The 18,891-nt window shown below is 37.2% G+C and overlaps 1 long non-coding RNA gene across 1 annotated transcript in view; it reads right to left on the minus strand.

Moving 5' to 3' along the window:
• The window catches only part of LOC114499694, a 97,228-nt gene that overhangs the window by 25,395 nt on the left and 52,942 nt on the right, over positions 1–18,891 (minus strand). The window contains exon 3 of the long non-coding RNA XR_003684824.2: positions 591–730. This is a non-coding gene — a long non-coding RNA (uncharacterized LOC114499694). The remainder of the gene's footprint in view (positions 1–590; positions 731–18,891) is intronic.

Genomic DNA, 18,891 nt, shown 5'->3' on the forward strand with positions numbered 1-18,891 from the left:
CCTCAACTTTTAAATCAATAGAATCTCAATGTAATCTAACACACAGTGCCCTGAAAACAAAACGCTGAGCGGGTCATACTATTATTCAATTCATCACATTTCATCTGTTTTGGACATGGTAGCAAGTGAGTCCACATTACAAATGAACACATTTTAAACTGAAAGAATTTTTCAAGGGCCATTTATGTATGAGCTTTCCCTTATTTTATGCATTTATTACTTAACTTTATATCATAAAATGTGAAAGTATAATGCCCCCTTTTTAAAATTCAGAGACAATTCTTAACAACACTCTCAATAGTCCTTTGACAGTGAATCAAAATAAAATCCTGCCTCTGTTTGCATTAAATATACCCCAGTGCATCAAATACTTAAGCATAAAGGATTCACAAAAAAAGAGATAGGAAGAAAAAAAGAAAAAAGAAAGAAAAAGAAAATATAACTTTTATACTTATATCTGTTAACAGGGATTACTGAAACAACGAGAGGGCCCTTAACATGATGAGAAAAGCATGAGACATTTGTCTCTACAACATCTTTAGAATTAAAAGGAGATTCATATACTAACTGCCACCAATGGTAAAACATACCTAATTTTATTTTCCACATCTTCACTATCTGATTCTTCAGAGCTTCTGTGCTTATCTGGATCTGGAAGTGTGCTCGGATCAAACCCATCATCATCATCATCATTACTCCAATCCAGAAAGGCCTCTTCTTCATCTTTGGCCTAAGAAAACACAAGGGATATTGTGGGTTAAGAAACAACTGATGAACAATCAGGTCTTACTTCTAGACAAAAATAAATGCTCCTCTAATTGAGATCCTCAAATTGGAAGCTTTCTGTTCTGGTGAAAGCCTGTATATGACTTTAAGAACCGTAATCATTTGCAAAGAGAAAGAAGCTGGTCATTTCAAAAATAAAATAAAATAAAATATGGCCCTGAAGGTGAAATCACTATTGTCTCTCAAATGTGCTATGGGGGAAAATTGTGAGTTTTATTACTTCCATATAACTCAACTATCAAAGAATAACGTATAAAATAAACTGGTCCAGTGCTCCTGTCCACACACATGTAAATTTCAAAATATAAAAGGCCAGAAGAAAGAGTATAGACACCCTTTTTGCCTGATGACTGATAACTTTATAGCCACCATAATCTGTTTTAAAATAACAATCAGATATGTACAAACTCATTAACAGTACAGGGTCTTTGAAATTCAACTGTAAGTATAAAGTCACTAAGAACAATGGGAAAAGGAAAGAAATAGCAGGATAAGAAAAACACTAACACATGGAGGAACCTGGGAACTATCTACTTTCATACAAGTAGGTAGGAAGGTGGGCTTCTTTTGCTCCGGTTTTATGGTAGTTTATTTTTGCCAAAGAACAAAGGAATACAATGTTAAAATAAACTTATTACAAATTTATGGAATAAACATCCCTTACCACAAATTTATTTTTGGCACACTGGTTTTGTCATCTAGTTGATAAGAAACACAAATAAGCATTTCCACATGCATTCAAAAGATTATGACTAAAAAAAAATCTGGATGAGTTTCTCTCAGCTGCCATCTTTGAAATTCTTTTTCACACCGTATGAGACAAAACCAACTTCAATGATTCTTTGTTTTCAAATGCTCTTTCCCAGAAACTAAAAACTCAAAAGAGCATAGCAATTGACTACGCAGGCCTGTACAGAAGTCCTCCACACTTTTTGAACAGCTCTCCTTTGATAACCTCTAAACATAACAAAAGAAAAAAAGATGCGAAGAAAATAAGGATTAGTCACCACTGCTTAAGTCTTATATTGCTTTTCTGGTAAAGCTCCTTCCTAAAAATAAAAGGTCTGGAAATGAACAACAGAGGCAGGAAAAGGCTGCCTTCAGAAGCAGTAGCAGCAAACTTGACAGCACACTCCATGGTCTTCTTGAAAATAATCAAGGATATCAACAAAAATTGAATGTCATCAAATTCTCACAAACACCAATCTGATTACAAGATATTTATAATTTTCCAGTCAGATGCTCTGAAAGGAATTTACTGTCTGAAGGTAGAGATATAGCAGACTCAAAAATGATTCTTAAGATTTTTGGTCTCAGGTAACCTTTACACTTAACAAGTATAAAGGACTTGACAGAGCTTCTGGATTCATTTTCATGAGGGACAGCACCAGTACTCTGATATACCTATTGCCTCCCAGCTGATTCCGACACCTCAGTGTGTCAGGGCACCATCGCTGGGAACTCACAGCTATAAAAGGAAACCATTTAAGTGTTTTAGCAGGACAGTAATTAATTTGTGACTTAGAGATGCTGAGTCCCTGGCAGCAATGGGAAGGCTGATTAAGGAAATAAGATTTGAAGGCAAGGCATCAATTTAAGAACACAAAAATCCAGGTGAGACAGGGGATTCAATGAAGAATGTGGGAGTGGAGATGGAGGTAGGGGCAGGTTCAAGAGATGTTAAGGAAGAAGAACCAACTAGACTATGTGGAGTACATGTGAATATAATATATTCCAGAGAATCAATATGGACAGAAACATAATTGTACATATTAAATACGGTCTAAGAAAGCAGCTTAGTAAATACTGTGAAGATGCCTTACAAAAATACCATTATTCAACAAGGAGCTATTATATGTGCCAGGCACACTACTAGGTTCTGGAGATGCAGCAGTAAACAAGACAATGTTCCTGCCCTGCTGATAAACTGTTCTAGGAGAGCTCCCCATATAAGCACTAAAATGAAAGCCACGTGGATTCTGCTATTACTGAGGAATAGCCAAATAAGAGTGAACTGACTCCATGGCCCTGCTAAATGCCTAACACCTGATAGAACCTTCTTCAACTTGTGGATCCCCTAATATGTAGCTGATTATGGAGCCTCTCTATCAGTATGCTCTTTCTCTTCAGGTATTTCCAAGTTGGAGGCTGCAACCACTTCTCTCTGAGGAGTCAGTCTCCCATCTCTCTCTATCTGCCCAGCTTGAAACAAGAACCAAGAGCCCCTCCTGTCACACCCACACACCTCTATTGAGGTCCTGAGAAATAAAAGAAAAAGTAGGCCACATACCAAAAGAAAAGTAGGCTGGAAAGGGATCAGGGTCAACTCTATGAACTGGTTGTTTCTGAAATACAGTTTCAGGATTTCTGAGGAAAATATCTCACCTAAAATAGAAATGAACTTTCCTAAAACAATTATTTGAAAGACTCAATTATAAGTAGGGTAGATGAAAATAAATATCTGAAAAAGAAATGTAACCTAGCTAGTTTTTACTTTGTTTTCAGTTTTGACAATGGGAAGAAAACAGATGATAAGTAGCATTCTATAACACATTTACAAAGAACTCTGACATACCTAATCTGACTTGATTTTCCAACCCTATGAAATAGGAAGAAAAAGAACTATTGTTACCATTTTCAACACTGAGAAGCTGTGATTTAGATAATTAAATAACCAAGATCATAACTTAACCTGGATATATGCTACGTCTTCTCCTATATCAGAATCAATAATATTTATAAATATCATAAAACATTTTCACTCCCTGGTCTCCCAAGCTCTATTTTCTCTCATGTGAACATTGCACCAGCTTCCTCATGAGGCTCCCTGTAACCACTCTTCACCTCCTTCTGATCACTCCAATTCTCTATTATAATTAGGATGGTGATTTTGTATTTTTAAAATAAGTTTCAATTCTAATTGTGTCTATCACCTGCTTCCAACCTTTTAAGCCACATTCTCTTTCATGTGCTGGAACAAGTCAAGCCCCTTGCCACCTCGGAGTCTTCACACCTGCTGTTTCTCTACTGGAATCCTCCTTTGCTTCCTCTTGCCTGGTCTGTAGTGTTTTCTTGAGACCAAACACGTGGTATGTTTTTGACATTAAGTCTCCAGCAACAAATGAGTATCTAACAATTTGATTCGATTTGATTCGATTTGATTTGATTCGATTTGATTCGATTCAATTCACACGACAGTTAACATATAACCCATGGGTATAAAGGCTCAGTTCCAAAAGAATACTCATACTTCAGATACTGCCTGTAAATAGGACCTCCACACTACCTGCATTTCTGCCTGGCTGACTACAAATTCAGAGATTCTCATGCCCCCTCCTCAGATTTGCTAATTCTTGGGAATGACTCACAGAACTCATGAAAGTGCTATAGTTATGACTACCGGTTTAATTATTAAAGGATGCAACTCAGGAACAACCCAACACAAGAGATGAATAGGAGAAGGTATGGAGTGGGGATAGGTACAGGGCCTCCATGGCCTCTCCATGTGAGCCACCTTCCCAGGACATCAAGGCATTCCCCAACACAGAAGTCCTTGGAATTTTATTGCTTAAGAGCTCTTGTAACTCAATTTCCAACTTCCTCCCAAGAGGTATGGTGGTAGGACTAAAAATTTCCATCCTTTAATGTGTTTAGTCTTTCTGGTGACCAGCTCCCATTCTGATGCTATCTAGAGACCCCAGCCTGAGTCAGTCACCTCTTTGGCATAAACACAAGTGTGCTGGACAGACTCCTTAAGAGTAATATACTCCTATCACTCAGGAAATTCCAAGGGTTTTAGGAGTACAGTGTCAGGAACCATGGACAAAGAGCAAATGTATTTTTTATTATACCATACCCAGTCTACTTCAGTTCACTAGGTCATAATACATGCTGTATTTTCTTTACTTCTTTTTCTTTCTGAGACATTCACAACCATAGCAAAAGCAAAACAAAACTGAAATCCTATGTTAAAATTGAGACAGCAAAAAAAGACTTGAAAAGAAATGTTAACACACTTGAGGCCTTATTAAAAGAAAAAGTTATATAGCCCTGGCTGGCGTAGCTCAGTGGATTGAGCACAGGCTGAGAACCAAAGCATTATAGGTTCAATTCCCAGTCAGGGCACATGCCTGGGTTGCAAGTGACAGCCCCCAGCAACTGCACATTGATGTTTCTCTCTGTCTCTCCCTCTCTCTCTCTCTCTCTCTCTCCCTCCCTCTCTCCCTCCCTCCCTTCTTTAAAAATAAATAAAATCTTTAAGAAATCTTAAAAAAAAGAAAAAATTATATATAACTCTAGATCATTTCTGAGAAATAGAGAGGAGGGTTGATATGGGGGTGAAAGAGAATATTTTCTTGTACTGTACAGAAAGTAAGAGATGATCACTTATACCACAGTATATTTTATTAGGCCAAGGACCTTAAAATTTATAAAATAAAAGGAAAGGAGACAATTCCAGTCACTGTAGTAGAGAGCAGAGGTGGAAGCCATATTCCATGCAATGGATGAAGAAGTGAATGGCTGTGCTTGCTGGTCAGTCAGTGATTATTATGAAGAGATCCATTCAAAGTCTGAATATAGAGAATATCTTTATTACCTTCCTGTATACTACATAGATTTCATAAAAATAAATAAGCTTATGAATTTTATTTAGATTTTATTAATTTAATTCCATTTAGAATTTTAAAACAGAAGTCTTCCCATACTGTATGAATTAAGAAGCAGGAAATCAACTTTGACACCTAAAAATTTCAGGAGGAGGAAACATTTCAAAATGCATGATCAATTCTTTCTGACCCTGACAAACAATGTAAAGACTGTGAAGAAAGCACTGAGAATACTTCATAGCTTTCAAATTTAAAGTAAAAGTTCAATTACTTTCAACAGCCAACCATGTTCAGTAGTTAGAGTTAGACTGACTTTTAAGATTTACCTAAGCTATAAATCCCAGGTACAAAGGTACATAGAGAAAAAATTACTGAAAGTTATTTTCTGAATTATAAGCACAAAAACGTTCATGATATTACTAAATGTGCCTGTTGAAACGTGAACATCTATCTTCTAAGGCAAATGTGCAGAACAATAAACATAGGAAAGCAGCTGACACTGCTGAGAAATCACTGCTCCTGCTAATAATATTGTAATACTAACTGAAATATTTTAGATTATTTTCAGTTTATTTGTTTTCTAGAAACTTATTCCATAATGGTGATGTTGGACCTAATGGTGATTTATATACTTAGTTGTTTGGTATCTGGCCAGAGTGTATTTTGTGCACTTCTAATACATACTGGCTGAATTGCCACTGAAAACCTTAACTTTGATCAAGGGTCCAGGACTCTTCAACTGTGGGGATCCTATTCAGAAATATCTGTGTCCTTCCTAACATTCAGCATTTATAAAAATAGGCATAGTGAATGAGAAGAAGGCAACACATTTTAGCTCTGGCCGCCCAACCATAAAAGAATCTGAGAAGACAGTAGTAATGTAGGATATTGGGAATGCTAAAAGCAGTATCCAGGGGAAAAGTAGGAGAGTTTAGACAAAGGACATCTGTTTATAGAATTTCCTCTCAAATCTAATAGAGTTTAACTGAATTTCAGTCAGTGCCTTCTTTATTTTTTCCAGGCATCCCAAAACAATACGAATATTTGATTGAAGGACTATGAAGAGGCAATATAAATAACACATGAAGTGAATACAGTTAAGCATGGCACACAAACGGGCTGGAAAAAATAAAGGCACATGAATATTCAAAGACTCAAACAGCAAGTGCCAAATTTGGAAGGATCTTCAGAATTTGGAATATTTATCCAATGACTGTTGACTGCACAATTACTATGTGCTGAGCACTGCTATAGAAGAATGTAATAACAGCATGGCAGAGGAGGCTCTGACTCAGCATTTTAACATTAACAAGACTTTTAGCAAAATAGAATTTCTTCTACAACTGCCTTGCACAAAATTCATTATTCTTCCTAAATTGATTATTCATTTGTTTATTTGATACATGAATATTGCACAGATTCCAACAGAATACTGAGAATGCTACAATATCATAACACCCTTTTAACAACACTGCATTCCATTGTTGGTCGTCTTTCTCTTTCCAGAGGAAAGTTACACTAAATATTAAATAAAATACAAATTACAAGCCCACTCTGCCACTCTTCTCACAATAATGAAAATTTTAATAAGTGACAAGGCCCTGAATTAATCATTCCACCAGTGGCTAGCTGTGTGAACTTACTAGACAATTTACTAACTCAGGGAGCCTCTGTTTCCCTCATCTGTATAAAATTTAAACACTGCCATCTACCAGTCAGTGCTGTTGTGAGCACTAAATGAGAAAAGCATGTGAAGAAGTCTACAGTAATTTTTGTCATCATTGACAGAAATGGGCACACTGGGAAAAGACATTCTAGCAGTTTGGTGGCCTTATCCTTCTTAAGTACACTCCTGCCTTCTCCAAACCAAATTCTCACTTGGGCAGAAATGTGCAATAGATTTAAATCTCCTTAGTGCATTCATATTAGGTGAACATAAAACATAACATGCAAAATAGAATATAACTGAAATTATAACAATACTTAACATTAAACAGGTGAAAGTATTAATGTAAAAATGGACCAGAGTACTTGTGGAGGGTGGCTCAAGCATAAATAAAAGGACTACTTTGTAAACAAACTACTAAATAGTCTGATGGAGTATTACTCAACAATAACAACATGATGAAAGAATCACAAACACATCCTACTAATTAAAAAAGAACAACCCCCCCAAAGGCTCCATATTCAATTGTCCTATCTATATAAAATATGGAAAAAGAAAACCTATATGGGGCAGAAAAGAGATCAGTGATTGTCATGAGCTAAGGCTGGGAGCAGACAGCAAGACATAAAGATTTGAAATGATCCAAATGTGGTAGAGAAGTAAGTGGAAGCTACACTAACCTCTTCCCAAGAGCAATCTGGATTTACAACTAAACTGTAGAGAAATCATCCTGAATAACTCCACCAGCTGGAGAGAAGCCTCATAACCACGAACAGTAGGAAGAAAACACTTCACCACAATGTGACTGGTAGGGAGTACGCAGGAGATGCAAGAGGGCTGGCTGTACTTCCAAGGGCAGCAGCTAAAGTTCTGGAGGGATATTTCAGCAGCAGGGAAGACCCCCCTGAGAATTGCAAGGTCTAAACACCAAGCTGGGCTACCTAGCCTAAAACACCAAACCTGGAAAGGAACCCAAATAACATCCAGCTGTGAAAAACACAGGGCTTCTGTCTGCCAGGGAGACAAAGAGAGAGATGCAGAGAGCCTCTTAATTGGTCAATGCACAAAATTTCATTTGCAGCCATTTACCCTGGGCTCCAGCAGAGGAGGGGCAGAGTGGAGTAGAGATGCTTGAGGAGAGCCTGGGGCTGGTGATTCTGAGGATAAAACTGAAGGAACAGACACCAAGATCCCTGTGCTGAGTCATTCCCCATACAGCAGGAGCCATCTCTCTCAGAGCACTCCTCCCCAAAAGGCATCAGCCTGAGGGGAAACAATAGCCCTGCCCAAAGGAATTACTCTGCCATACCTTGTGGAGCTTCAGCCAGGCTGCTGACTACAGCTGATAAGTTTAATAACTAAGGTGGAAAATACAAAGCAGCAGCCAAAATGGAAAGACTAAGAAACACAACCCAAATGAAAGAACAAGAGAATTCTTCAGAAGAAGATCTAGATGAAATCAAGGCAAGCAATTTATCAGATAGAGAATTTAGAGTAATGATTATAAGGATACTCGATAGCATGAAAAAAGACATGAAAACCATAAAAAGGACTAGTCAGAAATAAAAAAAAATGCAACACTGAAGGAAGAATGAAATTAAGGCAGGCACAAACAAATGGAAACATATACCGTGGATCAGAAGAATTAACATCATCAAAATGTCCATACTACCCAAAGCAATTTATAGATCCAAACAATACCTATTAAAGTATCAATGGCATATTTCACAGATACACAACAAATATTTCAACATGTATGTGGAACCAAAAACCATCCCAAATAGCCTCAGCCATCTTGAGAAAGAAGAACAAAGTAGGAAGGATCACAATACCTGATATCAAGTATACTACAAGGCCACTGTATTCAAAACAGCCCAGTACTGGCATAAAAACAGACACATGGGCCAATGGAACAGAATAGAAAGCCCAGAAAAAACCCCAAGTCTGTATGGTCAATTAATATTCGACAAAGGGGGAAGAAGCATAAATTGGAGTAAAAATAGCCTGTTCAACAAATGGTGTTGGGAGAGCTAGACAGCTACATGCAAAAAAAATGAGACTTGACCACCAACTTACACCATACATAAAAATAAATTCAAGGTGGATAAAAGACTTAAATATAAATTGTGACACCATAAAAGTCTCAGAGGAGAACATAGGCAGAAAAATCTCAGATATTCCACGCAGCAATCTTTTCACTGATATGTCCCCCAGAGCAAGGGACATAAAGAAAAGAATAAACAAATAGGATCTCATCAAAATAAAAAGCTTTTGAACAGCAAAAGAAAACAGCATTAAAATGAAAAGAGAACCAACTATATGGAAAAACATATTTGCCAATGATACTTTAGACAAGGGTTTGATCTCCAAAATATATACCAAATATATAACAAACTCACATGACTCTACTCTGAGAAGACAAGCAACCCAATTAAAAAATGGGCAAAGGACTTGAACAGACACTTCCCCAAGGAAGACATACAGAGGGCCCAGAGACATACGAAAAGATGCTCAGCATCACTAGCCATCAGAGAGATGCAAATTAAAACCACAATGAGATACCACTTCACACTGGTCAGAATGGCCATCATAAACAAAGCAACAAACAACAAGTGCTGGAGAGGTTGGGGAGAAAAGAAAACCTTAGGGCACTGTTGGTGAGACTGCAGACTGGTACAACCACTATGGAAAACAGTAGGGAATTTTCTCAGAAAACTAAAAATGGATCTGCCTTTTGACCCAGCAATTCCACTGCAAGGATTATATCCTAGGAACCCTGAAACACCAATCCAAAAGAACCTATGCACCCCAATGTTCATAGCAGCACAATTTACAATAGCCAAGTGCTGGAAGCAAGCTAGGTGCCCATCAGTAAATGAATGGATCAAAAAACGATCATACATTTATACAATGGAATTCTACTCAGCAGAAAGAAAGAAGGAGCTCCTACCCTTTGTGACAGCATGGATGGAACTGGACAGCATTATGCTAAGTGAAATAAGCCAGGCAGTGAAAGACAAATACCATATGATCTCACCTTTAACAGGAAACTAAACAACAAAATAAACAAGCAAGCAAAATATAATCAAAGACACTGAAATAGAGAACAGGCTGACAGTGACCAGAGGGGAGAAGGGTGGGGATAATGGGGGAAAAGGGTGAAGGGTTTACAAGAATAAGTATAAAGGACACATGGACAATAGCAAAGGGGGAATGGAAACAGGGGAGGGAGATGGAGACTGTTGGGGTGGCGGGGAGTGGTGGGGGAAAAAGGCAGAAAACTGTACTTGAATGACAATAAAAAAAGTAAAAAATAAAAAAAAAATGCAATATCTGAGATAAATAATACACTGGAAGCAATAAGCAGTAGTTTATGTGAAGCAGAGGATAGAAAAACACCCAGGCAGAACAACAAAAAGAAGATGAATTTAAAAAAATGAGAATAGCTTAAAAAACATTTTGGACAACATGAAATGTAACAACATCCACATCATGGGAACAATAGAAGGAAAAAAAGCAAGGGATCGAGAACCTCTTTGAAGAAATAATGACTGAAAACTTCCCTAGTGTGGTTAATGGAAAAAGTCTCACAAGTCCAGGAAGCTCAGTCTTAACCATGTTGGACCCAAAGAGGCCTACACTGAGACTCATAATAATTAAAATGACAAAGCTTAAAGACAAGGAGAGAAATCTAAAAGCTGGAAGAGAAAAGCAGGTAAATACCTACAAGGAAGCACCAATTAGACTGGCATCTGAGTGCTCAATAGAAACATTTCAGGCCAGAAGGGAGTGGTGTGATATATTTAAGGTGATGGAAAGCAAGGGCCTACAACCAAGGCTACTTTACCCAGCAAGGCTATCATTTCAAATCAAATAAAAAATAAGAAGGCTCCCAAACAAGAAAAAGCTAAAGGAGTTTGTTAACACCAAACCAGTACTGCAACAAATGTTAAAGGGCCTGATTGATGATGATGATGATGAAGAAGGAGGAGGAAGTGGAGGAGGAAAATGAGCAGGAAGGAAGGAGGAGGGAAAGAAAAGAAAGGAGGAGGAAGAAGAAGAAGAGGAGGAGAAGGAGGGGAGGAAAACAGATTAACAATAAGATGGCACTAAATACATATCTATCAATAATCACCTTAAATGTAAATGGCTAAATGCTTCAACCAAAAGACACAGGGTAGCTGAATGGATAAGAAAACTAGACCCATATATATGCTACTTCCAAGAGACTCATCTCAAATAAAAAAAATACACACAGATTAAAAGTAAAGGAATGACCTGGCTGGCATAGCTCAGTGGATTGAGCACGGGCTGTGAACCAAAGTGTCACAGGTTCGATTCCCAGTCAGGGCACGAGCCTGGGTTGCAGGCCATGACCCCCAGCAACTGCACATTGATGTTTCTCTCTCTCTCTCTTTCTCCCTCCCTTCCCTCTCTAAAAATAAATAAATAAAATCTTAAAAAAAGAAAAGATTTATTTATTAAAAAAATGTAAAGGAATGAAAAGAGATATTTCATGTAAAACAAAAAGAAAAATAAAAGTTGGGCTAGCGGTACTTATATCTGACAAAACAGATTTTAAAACCAACTATAGTGAAAGACAAAGAAGGACAGTACTTAATGATAAAGGGAACAATCCAACAAGAGGATATAACCCTAGTAAACATACATGCACCCAACACAGGAGCACCTAAACATGTAAAGCAAATCTTGATAGACATAAGGGAGAGATCAACAGAAATAGTCATAGTTGGAGATTTTAACACCCGACTGACTTCAGTGGATAGATCTTCCAGACTGAAAATCAACAGAGACAACAGCCTGAAATGACACACTAGGTCAAATGGATTTAATTGTTATGTTTGGAGCAGTTCACGTCAAAGCAGAGTATAAATACTTTTCAAGTTCATGTGGAACGTTTTCTAGGATAGACCACATGTTGGGACACAAAACAACTCTCCCCCTGGCTGGCGTAGCTCAGTGGATTGAGCGCGCGGGCTGCGAACCGAAGTGTCGCAGGTTCAATTCCCAGTCAGGGTACATGCCTGGGTTGCAGGCCATAAACCCCAGTAACCGCACATTAATGTTTCTCTCTCTTTCTCCCTCCCTTCCCTCTCTAAAAAATAAATAAATAAAATCTTTAAAAAAAAACAACTCTCAATAAATTTAAGACTGAAATCATAGTAAGCATCTTCTCTGACCACAAAGCTATAAAATTAGAAATCAATCACAATAAGAATACTGAAAAACACACAAAGACATGGAAGTTAAAAAACATGTTAGTAAACAATGAATGGGTCAACAATAAGATCAAGGAAAAAATCAAAAGACAGTTTGAAAGAAATGAAAATATCACACAACAATCCACAATCTATGAGACACTGGGACAGCAATCCTAATGGAGAAATTCATACCGTCATAAAACTATCTCAAAAAACAAGAAAAAGCTCAAATAAGCAATCTAACTTCACACTTAAAGGAACTTGAAAAAGAACAACAAACAAAGCCCAAAGTGAGTAGAAGGACAAAGGATTATAAGAAAATACTATGAACAATTTCATGAGCAGCCTGGTACTGGCATAAAAACAGATACATAGATCAATGGAACAGAATAGACAGCCAAGAAATATACCTACACCATTACAGTCAATTAATATTTGACAGAGGAAGCAAGTACATACAAGGGACTAAGGATTGTTTATTCAATAAACGGTACTGGGAAAATTAGATATGTGCAGAAAAATTAAACTAGACCACCTTCTTACACCACACACAAGAATAAATTTAAAATGAATCAAAGAGTTAAATGTTAGACTCAAAACTGTAAAAATCTTAGAAGAAAATATAGATAGCAAAATCTCGGACACTGCTTGTACCCATTTTTTTATTGGATATATCTTCCCAGGTAAGGGAAACAAAAGAAAAAATAAATAAATGAGACTATATCAAACATAAAAGTTTTTGCACAGCAAAGGAAATCATAAACAAGTGGGAGGTGAGAGTGTGTGGGGCAGGGGAAAGTGGTGGCAGGAAAATGGAGACAACTGTACTTGAACAACAATTAAAAAAAAAAGAGACAGAAAACATCCACAAAATAAAAAGACAACCCACAGAATGGGAGAACATATTAGCCAATACATCTGATAAGGCATTAATATCCAAAAGTTATAAAGTACTTACAAAACTCAACATCCAAAAAACAAACAGTCCAATGAAAAAATGGGCAAAGGACCTGAATAGAGACTTCTCCAAGGAGGATATACAGATGGCCAATAGGGATAAGAAAAGATGATCAGTATCACTAATCATCAGAGAAATACAAATTAAAACCACAATGAGATACCATCTCACACCTGTCAGGCTGGCTTTCATAAATAAATCAACAAACAAGCACTGGCTAGGATGTGGAGAAAGGGGAACTCTTTTGCACTGTTTGTGGGAATGCAGACTGGTGCAACCAGTGTGGAAAGCAGTAAGGATATATCTCAAAATATTAAAAATGGATTTGTCTTTTGACCCAGTGTGATCCCACTTCTGGGAATATATCCAAAGGAACCTAACTCTAATGCAAAAGACCACATGCACCCCTATGTTTGCCACCACATTATTTACAATCACCAAGATACAGAAGCAACCCAAGTGTCCATCAGTAGATGAGTGGATAAAACAACCTTGAGACAGTTACATAATGGAATTCTACTTGGCCGTAAAAAAAAAAAAGGAAAAATTTATCCTTGGGACAGTATGGATGGACCCGGAGAACATTATGCTAAGTGAAATAAGCCAGTCAGAGAAAAATAAATACTATATGATTTCACTCATATTTGGGATCAAACAAATTGAACTACCATATTCTGCTGTGTATAATGCACACTTTCCTGCCCAAATCTTTGAGGGAAAAATAAAGATGAGCATTAGACACACGTAGTACCTGAAATACCTTGTATCTGTTCTTGTGTTTTGTAATTACTTATTACATAAAATTTCTTGTAGCATATGTTCAAAAATAAATCCTAAAATTCTTTTATAATATAAAATACAAGTATCTAAATATAAATGAATAAAAAATTGAATTAAAAAGTTAAAACAAAAGATATTTTTACTGAAAGTTTCAGCCAAAAAAGTTAGTACGTATTATACACAGGAGCACATTATGCATGGCAAAATACGGTAACAAGCAAAACCAAGACAGACTCATATGAAGTGCAGATGACATCTAGCAGGGGGTGGGGGGAGGAATGGTCAGGGGGTAGAGGGATTGAGCAAAGAGGATAAAGGATTCATGTACATGGTAATTGCTGGGGGCAGTGAGGTATAAGGGGACCAAGTGGTAATGGAAAAAATTAGAGTAAAGATTCAATTTTAAAAAAAGAAATAAATATTTGAGTTGGTGGAACCTTTAATGGTGGCACCAACCACTAATGGTGGCAGATACAAAACTCTATGTATTTGTCAAATCGACAGAAATGAATATCACAGATAATGAATTTTACCATATGTAAGTTCATAAATAAAGGACCCCCTCCAAGAATTTTTTTAAAGTCCTCACCTGAAGATATGTTTATCAATTTTAGAGAGAGAAGCGGGGGGATAGAGAGCGAGAGAGAGCAAGCAACCATGTGACAGAAACTTTGATCAGTTGCTTCCCATAAGTGCCCCAACCCAGTATTGAACCCCCAACCTGGGTATGTGCCCTGACTGGGACTTGAACCCACAACCTTTTAGTGCTTAGTACAGTACTCCAACCAACTGAGCCACCCAGCCAGGGCTCCAATAATATTTTAATGACATTTAAAAAATGTTCACTATGCTACATAATTAATCCTACAGGGCCATACCTCACACTTCATTTATAAAAATGTGAAGTATTGTGTTTCACCTATAAGTTATTTATAATTATTTCATTCAACTACATCACTCTTTGGCACTGGGTCAGGTTTGGCTGGAATGACTGCTATGAGGGTATAATGGCTTATACACTCGTGAAGCTTTTGAGTGTTCCAGCTCACATGTGATTCACTTAGGCACTGGCGACTGTACCCTGTAACTCTCACTTGCAGCAAGTAATGCCTTTTTAATCCACAATACATGGACTAACTTTGTTCAACTATCTGTCAGCCACTGCTATAATAATGTATACATTACAGTTGAAAGGAAAAGTGAATTATGTATAACTACCATAACTATCATTAAGTGGGCAGCATACCCCTGAAGAGTTCATGTACATGGAGAGAGAACTGCTGTCTTAGAAATACAATTCTCAAAGCATTTATGGTCCACAGTTTGCTACTGAGCCAAGATTGGTCACAAACTCATCATAAAACCACAAGATTTTTTGTTGTTATTTAAGGAGAATAATGAATACTTCCCTGGACTTTTCATTTTTTTTTACATAGCAATAAAAGTGACTTACTATGAACCTGTCACCTAAATTATTAGGTATTACTAAAATCAGGCACTCAAAATTTAAAGGTCATTTTAATAACACCCTCTTGTCTTATGCTGTCTATAATTTTAAATTGTTATTTTTCTTCAATTATGAAACTTCATTACTTTAGTTTTATTATCAGTTGAATTTGTTCATTAATTATTCAGAAATGACATGTCTGAATATTTAAGGCACATCACTTTTTAAATAATTACACTAAATTACAAGCTTGGGGTTTTCTCAATTTTCTTATACTACAGTGTCATACTACTGATGATATTCCACGTGTAAGAATCTGCACTTTTAAAAATAACTTGCCGTGTACCATCAAGACATGGTATTTTTAACTTTACATGGCATACAAATCATGTGTAAGCTCATGTTCTTCACTTATGAGATATTTCATATACTGTCACCTTAATATCTTTTTCTGTACTTTGCATTCTGTATCCTTACTGTAATATAATGTTGTTGTTATACAGATTATTATACCAAAGAAAACTCCACAAAAACAAAGACATACTGTTGGAACTTCTTGTTATTTTGATCCACTCCAATTCTTTGTTATCACAGGTGATTACAAGTAAGGCAGTGGTTAGGATTAGAACAAAACAGTTTGGAACCATTGCTTCTCCTGATCAAAACTGCAAGTTACATCAAAAATTAGCAAAGAATTTCAAAGAGACATTTGGACACTTATGTTCATTGTAGCATTATTTGTAATAGACAAGAGGTGGAACCAAACCTACATATCCTCAGAGGGATGAATGCATATACAAAGTGTAATATATACATACAATAGAATATTATTCAACCTTTAAAAGGAAGGAAATTCGGACACATGTATGGATGAATCTTGAGGACATTACGCTAATTGAAAATAAGCCAGTTATAAAAAAAACAAATACTGTATGATTCCACTCATGTGAAGTATCTAAACCAGCCAACCTCTTAGAAACAGAAAGTAAAATGGTAATTGTCAAGGGGCTGGAAGCTGAGGAAAAGAGTTGCTCAATGGGTATAGTGTATTAGTTTTACAAAATAAAAAAGTTCTATAGATCAGTTGCGTAATGGTGTGTGTATGGTTAACACTACTATAGCGTACACCTAAAGTGTTTACAATGGTAAATTTTGTGTTGTGTATTTTATCACAATTAAAAAAGAGGATTAGCTCTTTCTTCATAGATTACAAGTAAACATAAGCAAGCACACACAGGCTAGCCAATGGAGTTTAAGCGAATTTCCTAAGAGCATGGAACAAGTTAGTGGCAGATCTTTAGTTTTTCAGTCTTCCAGTCAAGACCAGACAATGCCACTCTCAGGTGAGGATTACACATGCACAAATTATTTGAAGCAAGAGACAGGCAATGAATAAAATTATCTTTCCTTTCCAAGAGAAAGGCCAGTAAGACAAGATATCAGGAGGAATTTCTAATATTAAACTGATGGGCTCTTCTGAGTTATAGAGCTGGTATGATTTAGAAATAGAATTCAGCGACAATTCTGATAAAGACCAGCTATGATGCTGTTTTAGAAATAAACTAGAGACTCTGTTTTCTGCCTCAGTATGAATCAGAGAACTCTGAAACGTGTATGGGTTAGCATTTTAGGAAAAAGGAGACTGGTGGCTAGACAGATACCAATGCATGCAGTTATCATTACACATAAGAGCATACCAACTCCTTTCCAAATGGGGCCTAGCAAGAGAAAAATGAAAACATGCTTTGTCAGGAAGAAAACAAATGTAAAAATGTAAATGAATACTGCTCCATACATCACCAGTTCTAAAAACCATCAAGAGGCTATGGATATCTTTAATTCTGTGTTCATTGTTAAATTTGCTCATTTGTTTTGCTTTTTAAAAGTACAGGTGTGGCCATTATCAATACTCTTTAAAACACATAAACAACTAGCAACAACTGCTCTTTAACAGTTCCTCTTAGTAGCTATTTTCTTATGTATATGATCCAACATTAATAATATAATCACAACAAAGTGGATCTTCTATTAAAGTCCTTTTCAATTAACATGCCTCTTAAATTTTTTACTCACTTCCTCTGAACATGAAATTTGGATGCATGGTATATACAAATGCTGGAATAGAAGCATCATGTACATTTAGTGTCTGAGTTATCTATTCTATTACAACAGGACTTAGATCTTTCCTCAGCTATTACCTCTATATTAATCAGAATGACTAGATATTTGGCTAAAATTCTAATCTCTTATTTTTTGTGATAATTTTTACATCCTAGATTTTTAACAATATTATTAAAAATAGTGAATTCTTAGTACCTACTTGTTAAAAATAATATTTAGATTTTGGGGGAAAATCACTTAACAAGAGACTAAAGAAAAGTTTTCTGACCTTACTGAGTGTATATTCAAAGGTGAGCATACAAGACTTAAATATAATATAATGGGACTAATAAATAGAAAGTCATGGCTTGTATGCCAAGCAAAAAACCTCCAATGATGGTACTCAATACTCTGAAAAGTTTTTTCTAAGGAGTACTCCATTGGCTGACAAAAACTCTTTAAACCTATGAAAATAGAGGTAATTTTACTGTTCAAGCATTTGTAAGACCGTTACAGGGTGCAGTCAAGAGGGGGGACCCCAAATAGGGATTTGGAATGGGGTCCAGAACTCAAGGTGTTGGGGGGGATTAGGATGTCCTCACCCCCACCCCCACAAGTGTGGGTTGGGGGAAGGGACAAATGGAGCAGGGCCATTGAGAGCTGTTTTGCATAGCAACAGCTTTGCAGCTAACCTCTGGTGTGGTCATTTAGCATGTCTATAACCTTTAACAGGTTACATAGATATGTTAAATTGCTCTGGCCATGCCCTGAGCCAGGGGAATGGAAGTAACTTCTCCACCAAGACATAACTGGGGGCAGGTCCCCGGAGTTACAGCGCCTGCATGGGAGCTTGGAGAAGACTGGTTGCATGACATGGGGCCATGCCTGCCCAGACTCACTATGGCAGCCCAGTAAAGCTGGAAGGACATGAGAGTGCTGGCAAGTGTGGCCAATTGTGGGAGGAGTTGGAAATGGGGCTGCAGAGGAAGACTGGCTTGAGGATTTAAACCCAGACATGGCAACCACTGGGGAGAGGACCATGCGGCTGGGGCAGTGGACAGAGGACCACACAGCTTTGCCAGAATGGGGACTCCCGCAGGTCTGTGAAAGAGAATCACCATGCAACTTTAGCAGAGAATCGCCACTTGGCTTTGGCAGAGTGGCGACCCTCCTCTCCTCGCAGCCATTGCAGAGAGAGAACCATGTGGCCGTGGCAATAGAAAGGAGAGAGCCACACACTTTTCACTTCTGGCAGAGGGGGAGCCATGCGGCTTTACCAGAGTGGAGACTCCCGTGGCCATTGTGGAGAGAGGACCACGTGGCTT

Source organism: Phyllostomus discolor, chromosome 6, assembly GCF_004126475.2.
Source record: "Phyllostomus discolor isolate MPI-MPIP mPhyDis1 chromosome 6, mPhyDis1.pri.v3, whole genome shotgun sequence".
Lineage (NCBI taxonomy): Eukaryota > Metazoa > Chordata > Mammalia > Chiroptera > Phyllostomidae > Phyllostomus > Phyllostomus discolor.